The sequence below is a fragment of the Diabrotica virgifera genome, chromosome 8 (assembly GCF_917563875.1).
Source record: "Diabrotica virgifera virgifera chromosome 8, PGI_DIABVI_V3a".
NCBI classification, from domain to species: Eukaryota; Metazoa; Arthropoda; class Insecta; order Coleoptera; family Chrysomelidae; genus Diabrotica; species Diabrotica virgifera.
In genome coordinates, this window is record NC_065450.1 from 41,898,276 (window position 1) to 41,907,501 (window position 9,226).

The 9,226-nt window shown below is 31.7% G+C and overlaps 1 long non-coding RNA gene across 1 annotated transcript; it reads left to right on the forward strand.

Annotated features, from left to right (window-relative positions):
• The first annotated feature begins 3,734 nt into the window (after window positions 1-3,734).
• LOC126889570 (uncharacterized) lies at window positions 3,735-8,868 on the forward strand. The gene is made up of 2 exons (XR_007700083.1): window positions 3,735-5,755; window positions 5,859-8,868. It is a non-coding gene; the product is annotated as an uncharacterized LOC126889570 (long non-coding RNA).
• Window positions 8,869-9,226: the final 358 nt, after the last annotated feature.

Genomic DNA, 9,226 nt, shown 5'->3' on the forward strand with positions numbered 1-9,226 from the left:
AAATGAGTCAGTTTTGATGACTTGTATCTCCTAAACTTGTTGTCCGATTTAAGTAATTTATTTAAGAATTTATAGCTTTATTCTTTGAGAATATTACGTCGGATCCCTGCAAAAAGTCACTAACTGACATTTTACTGTTTTCGAGATACATTAATTTGAAGTAATAATTTAAATTTATAAATTAACCGTTGACAAAATATTTTCCATATTTATTGTTTCTAGTGACGCTGCAATAAGTGAATAATGAGTGTTATGTATAATTCGAGAGTATATAGTTAGTAATTAATACGTCTGATTTTTGGCAAAAAAAGCAGTTAGTGATTTTTTCCAAATACTAAACAGATCTCATATGCTAGTAATGATTTATTAAAAATCAAGACAATATTATTATTATATTTATTATAGCTATATACAAGTTAAAATTATATTTATTATAGTTATAACAAGTTAAAATGAGTTGTTATTCTGAGAAGGCTTCTTAATCATCGGCTTCTTCATCAACGGCTGGTTCCTGTGTTAAATCCGGTACATTCGCTGTTGGCAAGGAAGCATACCAAACATGAAGTTCCTGAGGTATTACTTCTTTCTTACAAAGTTGTTACAAGAACATATACCAAGTTGTAACAAATCCTTTTTTTAATGAACTGATCGGAATAGGGTGCTGATATGCTTTCTTAATTTCGGTAACATAGGGTTGACGACCTTTTCCACTTACATTGAGTTTGACGTAAGGTCCAGTGTACCCATATCTAAACTTTATAACTGCATAAATTGTATATGCATAAATTGTATATGCATAAATTGTAAATACACAGTTTACGGCTGTAATATAATAAAGATACATTTCCTGAGGGCATCTGAAGAACAGCTTGCATATCAAATATTGCTGACATAAATGTAGCATCTTCTTGTGACCTAATTTTGTCATTGGTTTTTGCCTCATAGGCTGCTTCTTTTCGTTGAATATGCTCATTAAAGCGCTGTTCCAGCTCTTCTGTTAGTTCTCCTGCTAATTTTGCCTCAGAAACTTTATTACACAAAGGGCACTGGTCTTTCTTTGGTACAAAAAATGACAAATTGTATGATTCACAAAAAACTTTTCGGTATACTGAATGACTCACTGGAACTTTATTTTTCTTCACATAATGTAGTATAGAGTGAGTACATTTTGCGAATAGATAACTTGGAGTCCAAGTAGTGTCTCTTTGTACTTTTCCTACAGTAGTGCGACTCCATTGAAGGAAACATATTAATATGTTCTTTGACAAAGTCAATATCAGCGACTTTGGTTTTATCGTTTTGTAGAGAACATTATTGTGGCAAAAGTCACTAACTGCCATTAGTGATTTTTTAACATACAATATTCCCTATAATATATTATATTATAACACATTGATCTTATTGGAAAAAGTCGTTAACTCCGTTAGTGAATTTTACCAGTTTTATTAGATAAACAACTAATCTTAATCGAGCCGTAAAATACCGCAACCAAAATGTTGAGCAATATCTGCATTTATGAAACGTCTGAGAAATGTCAATTCAGTCAAAATAGCACGGTGTAAATAGCGCAACGTAGGCTGTGTTAAATTTGCAATATCTCTCTATTTTTGTTACATGTCATATAATGGTTAATACCAATTTTAAATTACTATGTTCCGTTCAATTTTGCAGTTATAGTGACTTCTACAGATGAACAAACTGGCCACAGTAGACCACTAGATGTACCTAGTTAAGTAAATTTCACACAAAATGTCAGTTAGTGACTTTTCGCAGGGATACGACGATTATTTCTAAACAGGTAAATTTTCATTGTATACCGGGTCTACGAATCAAACTGTGTTTTTTCTCAAAGTTTGCAACACCCTGTGGAATATTCTAGCATTTATAAAATACTGAAATTAAAGCCAAATATAGCTTCAGGTTTTCTTAACATTTTGTTTTTTGATTCATTCGCTTAAGTTGGATAATGCAAAAGTTAGATACTTTAACAACTAGCCATGTTTTTCATCAGTACAAGGTGTTTCTAAATCAGTGCGTAATTAACCCTAAGGGGTAATTCTGCATTCAAAAATAATGACAGTTTGCTCTATAATCGTATGTCTGCAAATGCTTCGTTTCCGAGATACGGGATGTTGAATTTTTTCTTAGAAACTGACGATTTAGATTTATTTATTGCTTTAAAACCGGTTGAGATATGCAAATGAAATTTGATGGTTTTTAAGACGTAGTTATTGCACATTTTTTGACATACCATTAAGAATTTTATATTCACCATTGGCGTGCATACGGGTAATATGATCGGTCTTAAAACCTACCAAATTGTATTTGCATATCTCAACAGGTTTTAGGGCAATAAATAAATCGTCAGTTTGTAAGAAAAAATTCAACCACCCGTATTTCGGAAACGAAGCATTTGCGGACATACGATTATAGAGCAAACTGTAATTATTTTTGAATGCAGAATTACCCCTTAAGGTTTGTCGCACTTATTTAGAAACACACTGTACTGATGAAGAACGTGGCTAGTTGTTAAAGTACCTATAACTTTTGTATTATCCAACTTAAGCGAATGAATCAAAAACAAAATGTTAAGAAAACCTGAGGCTATAGTTGTCTTTAATTGCAGTATTTTTAAATACTAGAATATTCCACAGGGTGTTGCAAACTTTGAGATAAAAACACAGTTTGATTCGTACACCCGGTATACAATAAAAATTTACCTGTTTAGCAACAATATTATTACAGCGATATTCTCAAAGAATAAAGCTATAAGTTATTAGAACTTAAATCGGACAACAGGTTTAGGAGATACAAGTCATCAAAAATGACCCATTATTTGGGGTGTCCATTTTCTGTGACGCGCAGTGTATTTCACAATATCGAAAATTGAAAATTATTATTATGAGGCTACAGTAGCGAGCAACAGGTAGCAGCAAACGCGTTCCAATATTGCGGCTCTAATTTTGAATATTTTGTCGAGATATTTGGCACACATATTCGTAATATAATAAAGAATGGCGGTACAGAGCCCAATTTTAGAAATATGTTAGTACGTGGAAATTACTCTATAACTAAATAAAATATTGAAAAAAGGAGCCTGTACCGCCATTAAGAAGAAAAAAATAATAAACTTTCTTCAAATAAACTTTTTTATCTCATGCCTAGATTTTGTGTAATCCTGGAACTACTAAAATTTTTTATTTCTAACAAGAAATCGAACATATTATAACTAAATAACTAATTAGGCAACATAGAGAAATTATCAGTGTCATTTTGACAAACCTGCGTCAGATTTTCTCTAATTTGTTCTGTCATCTTTATTTTATATCAGTCCAGTGCAGTAGTGTGTTAATTTAAGAATTCGTTATAGTTGTTTCATAGGAAAATAGTGTTTATTGATAGTTATTTATTATATTTTTGTTGTTGTTGTATAAGTTGTTGGCCTGTTTGAAATAATAGATTGTTGTTAATTGTGTTTTAGTTCAGTTCTATGTAGGTAGGTAAGTATATTTTACGTAAAAACATTTCGAATTCTAATGCGAGTATAAAGATTTAGGAGGATATTTTATTTTTAACATATTATCAATAGTTTAACGAAATGGGAAAAGTTAATCAAACGACAAATAAAGCGAATAATTCCAAGAAAAAGTCCATTAAAAGCCGTGCCAAAATTATGAGAACATCGAAATTGGAGCCACCACAAATTTTAACAATGTAAGTACCTATTAGAAGTAATCTACTGTTGTCATACATAAAAAAAAGTGTGAAAAGTTGTTTCCCATGAAAATGAAATTCGTAATAAATCTATGTTTAGGTACAGAAATCCTGACTACAGTACAAATGCCAATTTTTTTTAGGTAGATATTCATAGTCCTGTCGCCAAGGGGGTACAACGGCCTCCTTTATTTAGATGGTCTTACCCAAGATTTTTTTATGTATCTTGACCCGTAGAACACGAATTTGTTGGGTAACAGTTGATCCGGATGTCGATAAGATTGTTATAAACAAAGAACTTGAGGAATTACATAACAGCGATTTCTCGCAAAACAAAACATTTTTTTTTTGTATTTTTTGGGTCATTCTAAGCAAAAACTGTTCTGACAAGTTTTTTCGTAGGATGCATAGTTTTCGAGATAAACGCGGTTGAACATAAAATCGAAAAATTGCAATTTTTGAACCCGAAAAAATTTATTTTTGCTAAAGGTGATACAGTAGCGATCAACAAGTAGCAAAAACGCGTTCCAAGATTGCGGCTGTAATTTTGAATATTTTTTCGAGATATTTGGCACACGTATTCGTAATAAAATAAAGAATGGCGGTACAGTGCCCAATTTGAAAAATATATTAATATGTGGAAATTACTCTGTAATTAAATACAATATTAAAAAAACGAGCCTGTACCGCCATTAAGAAGAACAAAAAAATACAATTTCTTCAAATAAACTTTTTTATCCGATGCCTAGATTTTGTGTAATTTTGGAACTACTAAAATTTTTTATTTCATTAGTAGTTCCAAAATGACACAAAATCTAGGCATCGGATAAAAAAATTGAAGAAAGTGTATTTTTATAAAAAGTGCAGGGCTAACAATGCCGAGGAAGATCTATCAGGCTGCATCTCACTTCCCGCCTGTCCAGCACGGTAAAATTCCAACAAAGCTTAGTTCCGAATACTCAGATTACGAGTAGAACTAATCAAAATAATAAATAATCATTCCATGAAGTACGACTTAACCTGGTAGATTTCCCTCGGCCTTCTTAGCTCCGGCAATTCGTTGGCTTGCAAATTTTAGAAGCCACAAGCCACGATTGGTTTAACCAGAAGACTAGTTCTAAGTTTTATTTTATTTTTGATATTGTTAATATTAGAAGTAAAACTTTCGTTCGTCTTTAGCAGATACCGCCACGGCATTCATGCCATCATTTCGTTGTGAACCGATAACGGTAGCCCGAATTTTAGTAGTTCAAAGAGAATGAAATATGCACTTCTGATGGGACCCTAAGAAGGGTTAAAGGGTGTTCTAGAGTGCCTTTGGCGCTCTATGAACTAAATAAAATAAGACTGCTCTCGTTTCGCTTCACAATGAAATTATTATTTATTATTATTTTTTCGTACAAATACCTATGTTAACATAAAATTTTCACCCATTTGGGTTTATTTTTATAAATATTTATTTACTAATAACAAAATTGTTTTCGGTTACTTCCATTTAGCGCGCCTATGAGTTAAATTGTCAATAATATTAATCTTACATAATGTCAAAGATTACCAATGTTGCCAAAGTTTATGATACTATCTCCCGAAGTTATATTTTATTGCTACCTGTTGATCGCTACTGTTTACTCTTATGAAAAGTTGTTTAGAATAATTCAAAACTATGTTTTATTCAGTGTGCGTCTTGGAAGAGTGTTGCCATCGTATACGCTAAAAGCTGATTGGCTCCGCCATCTTTTGCTCAGATTTCCGGATTCATTTGGAAGGGGTAAACAGATGATCAGTTGTTTATTTTGGTTTTTATTTTTCGTTTACTCTGGTTTAACCTCACTTAACTAGATAGATCGAGAAATATTAAATTACTATTACTATTATTCAGGTTGAAAAATGCCTTCCTCTAAGGTAAAAGGTTGCGAAGTCGATTGGGGGGAAAAATAATGTGAAAATGAATTCTTTCCCAAAAGAATCTGAACGACGGAAAGTGTGGATTAAAAATATAGGGTTAAAACAAGATCCAAACAAATATGCTGTTGTTTGTGAAGTAAGTTCTTCAAGTAAAATTAATTGAGTATTTGCATTTGATGCATTCTCTTTATAATATTTATATCATTAAAAAATATTGTATTCAATTTTTGAATGTTTAGGAACACTACTTCTGACATGTGGAAAAAAGTTAGACAAGATGGCAGCAGAAAATTAAAATGCAATGCTGTACCAACAATATTTAGAGAAGAAAGCGAAAGTATTTAATTATTTATATTGGTTTTTTGTTTATTCACCAATTTAACACCTATAGATATTTGTATAACAAGAGAGCGAAGTGCACCTTTTCCTCCCAAGAATAAAGTTTACTAGTTTACTACAGTAATCATTCAAGGGAGGAAAAGGCACTTCTCCCATGTTATACATTTTTCCACCTCCCTCAAATAAGTCATTTTTTCATTTTTTAAATATTTATATAACTGTTGATTGAATACATGAATCATAATTGAATACAGGAATTTGTGTATTCAATCAACAATAGAAGTAACAAAATTTATTAGAGAACTAAAACTAACAATTAAGTACAGTATAACTATCAAATTATTAATGAGAAATTTTTAAATCAAAATAACAATTTACTGTTTTTACCATTTTGCAACATCTATAAATAAAATTTAAAATGTATGGATACTTACCTAATAGAAAATAGAGTAATAGTATAGGGTGTCAATAAGTTATTTCATCTATGCTATGACATAGTATGATGTCAACATCACTTTTACTTTTACTCCCTAGGGATTAAAAGTACTTTGTTTCCCTAGGGAGAAAAAAATATGACTGCTCCCTACAATGAGGCCAGGAAATGTATACTTTGGATAGAGGTAGGTGGGAAAATCTGTTTTATTCAGTTATTGTGATTTGTTTCTTACAGACAATCGGTTTGTTCTAGCACGAGTTTCAAACGGTCTGAAACCATTAGCGAATAGTGGACCAGCGCGAGTAGAGGGGATAGCACTCGTAACTGTATTATGTTCTCTCACTGACCAACTGTTTGCTGACTAGTTCGACTGTTTGCTAGAACAAACCTATTATTCAAACAAAATGTCCTCTACGTCAGACTGATCAGAATTTTAAAAATGTGTCATATCAATCAAATCAAAAAATTTCAAAAATTGTTCCTGTAACCATTTTTAGTGGAAATAATAACAGTACTTATATTGGATCAGAGAGCCACCCAATTCATTGTTAAAGTATGATAAACTAAAAGTTAAACAATTAGGCATGCACTTCATATTATATTTAATGAAATATAACCCACTGGTACTCGTACAAACTTGACGGCAAGCAAATTCAACAAATTTTTCCTCATTTATTAGTTTTTCACTACCGTTAAGTTTGGAAACAAGCGCTGTTGCCAAATAAAAACATATACAGTCGGAAAAATGAAAGAATACCCATGAACGATCACATCAATCACATATTTTGTATTTGCTGTTTTTTTTTCATAAATAATAAATGAGAGAGATAGATTATTAATAATCTGAATATGTGATTGATGTGATCGTTCATGGGTATTCTTTCATTTTTTCGACGGTATGTATTTACCACAGCAACTACAGGTGACACTGTTTCTCTTTGTCTTTAAGAGTGTGAAACAAAGATAACTACAGTGGGAAAAATAAAGAATACCCATGAACGATCACTTATTTTGTTTCCTATCTTTTTCTATAACAAACGTTTATTATTTATAGAAAAAGACAACAAACATAAATTAAGTGATTGATGTGATCGTTCATGGGTATTCTTTCATTTTTCCAACTGTATCTGTAATATACGCTGTTAATTAAAAAATCGCGAGAGCCAGTAGTGACAAGTCTGTAAACCTTTACTGGAAATTTGACATAAATGTCAAAGTGAATAATTTAAAATTGAAATTAAAAACATTAATCAGAAAAAATATTAGTTGGTCAAAGCTGTGGTATATATTTTTATCTTAAGTATACTTACGGTTTAAATACTGAATTAAGTTTTTTTAAAATTTTGTAATATCTAATTATAATTAGATATAAATCATCTAAGTGCCATCTACACGATAATTGTGAATGTATCTGAAGTAAGAAATTAATATTTCATTAAGAGAACGTTAAAACAGTTAGCAAAATTTTTAAAAAATCGATTACAATTTAATTACTTTTTTGCGTTGTAAATATTAAGCGATAAAATTAAATAATAAATTTAAAAATTACTGGTGAAAGTTGAATTAGTAATCCGCTAGGAGCGACACCAGCGAAGCTCAGAGCGTATAAGTGGGTGTGTTTGGACGACCATAGCGGCTGACTGTCAGCAGAAATCGGCTGAGTGGTTGTATCCAGCTGTGATAGGGAAAGCTTAGTAAATCTCTCAGCGGCTGACTTCCAGCGGTGACGTCTGACAGCTACTGCTGGCTCAGCTGTCCAGCCGCTGTGGTCATCCGAACGCACCCAGTGTCAGTCATGTTTTCCTATAGTATAGAAGGCTTAGATAGAAGGTTATGTAAGATTTTTGTTTGTTTATTTTTTCTTCTTTTGTGGCCTTTGGAAGCTGTGCGCATTTAGCCAGCGACATTTCTTAAAATGAATGCCTAACTAAACCTACCATACAAGAAAACCTAAACGACCAATCAAGGATACGGAAGGGAAAGTAAAGTTATTTAAAAAATAAACTGTTGTTAAAATATAAACTAAATAAATAAAATATAAATTGAAAACAATAATTTGACATTATAAATGTAACCTCCAATATTATGACAGACGTCAGTTACTATGACATCATATATTATACTCGTCACTAATTCTAGCCAATGAAATGCTTGCTGTAATAGGAATGGCATATCAAAAAAATCTGACTATTCTCTATATATTTTTTCAAATTTAGAATATGGCAACAAGGGGAAAGTTATGTGCATTCCTCATTGTTTGACTTTTCCTATATCTTTAGTATCAGGTCATCGTACAATACAAATACTTCCTGCAATGATTGGAAGTAATGCAGAACAAGAATTGAATTTGGAATCGCCGAGAAAAAGGATTGGTGTACAAAATAAGAAAGTATATAAAGGACAACAAACATCTTCCATAAGCGATCAAAATTGTATAACTGAAATTCAGGAAATAGATTCTGCTCCACCTTTAGGTATAAAAAATATTTTGACATTTTTTTTTATTTAATACACAATTTAATTTACCATCTGATCATGAAGCTATAAGTAAATGGTGTGAATGTTGAACACATGAGGGAGAAGCTGCCATGTGGCAACTCTCCTGTATAATATATTTTATATTAGTTCACATAAATAGTTAATTTATTAAGTCTGTTGGCCATGGTTTCTTCAGTCACCTTTCAAATCCAGGAGGGGTATTTAGCAGTCTTGATTCGTTACTTGGATGATCCGTTGTCCATCAAGGAAGTTTCTTGTGATTATTCTAATTTCTTCCTCTACCAAGGATGTGGCAGAGTCATCTTGTATAGGGTTTTGTTCAAGTGTAAACAC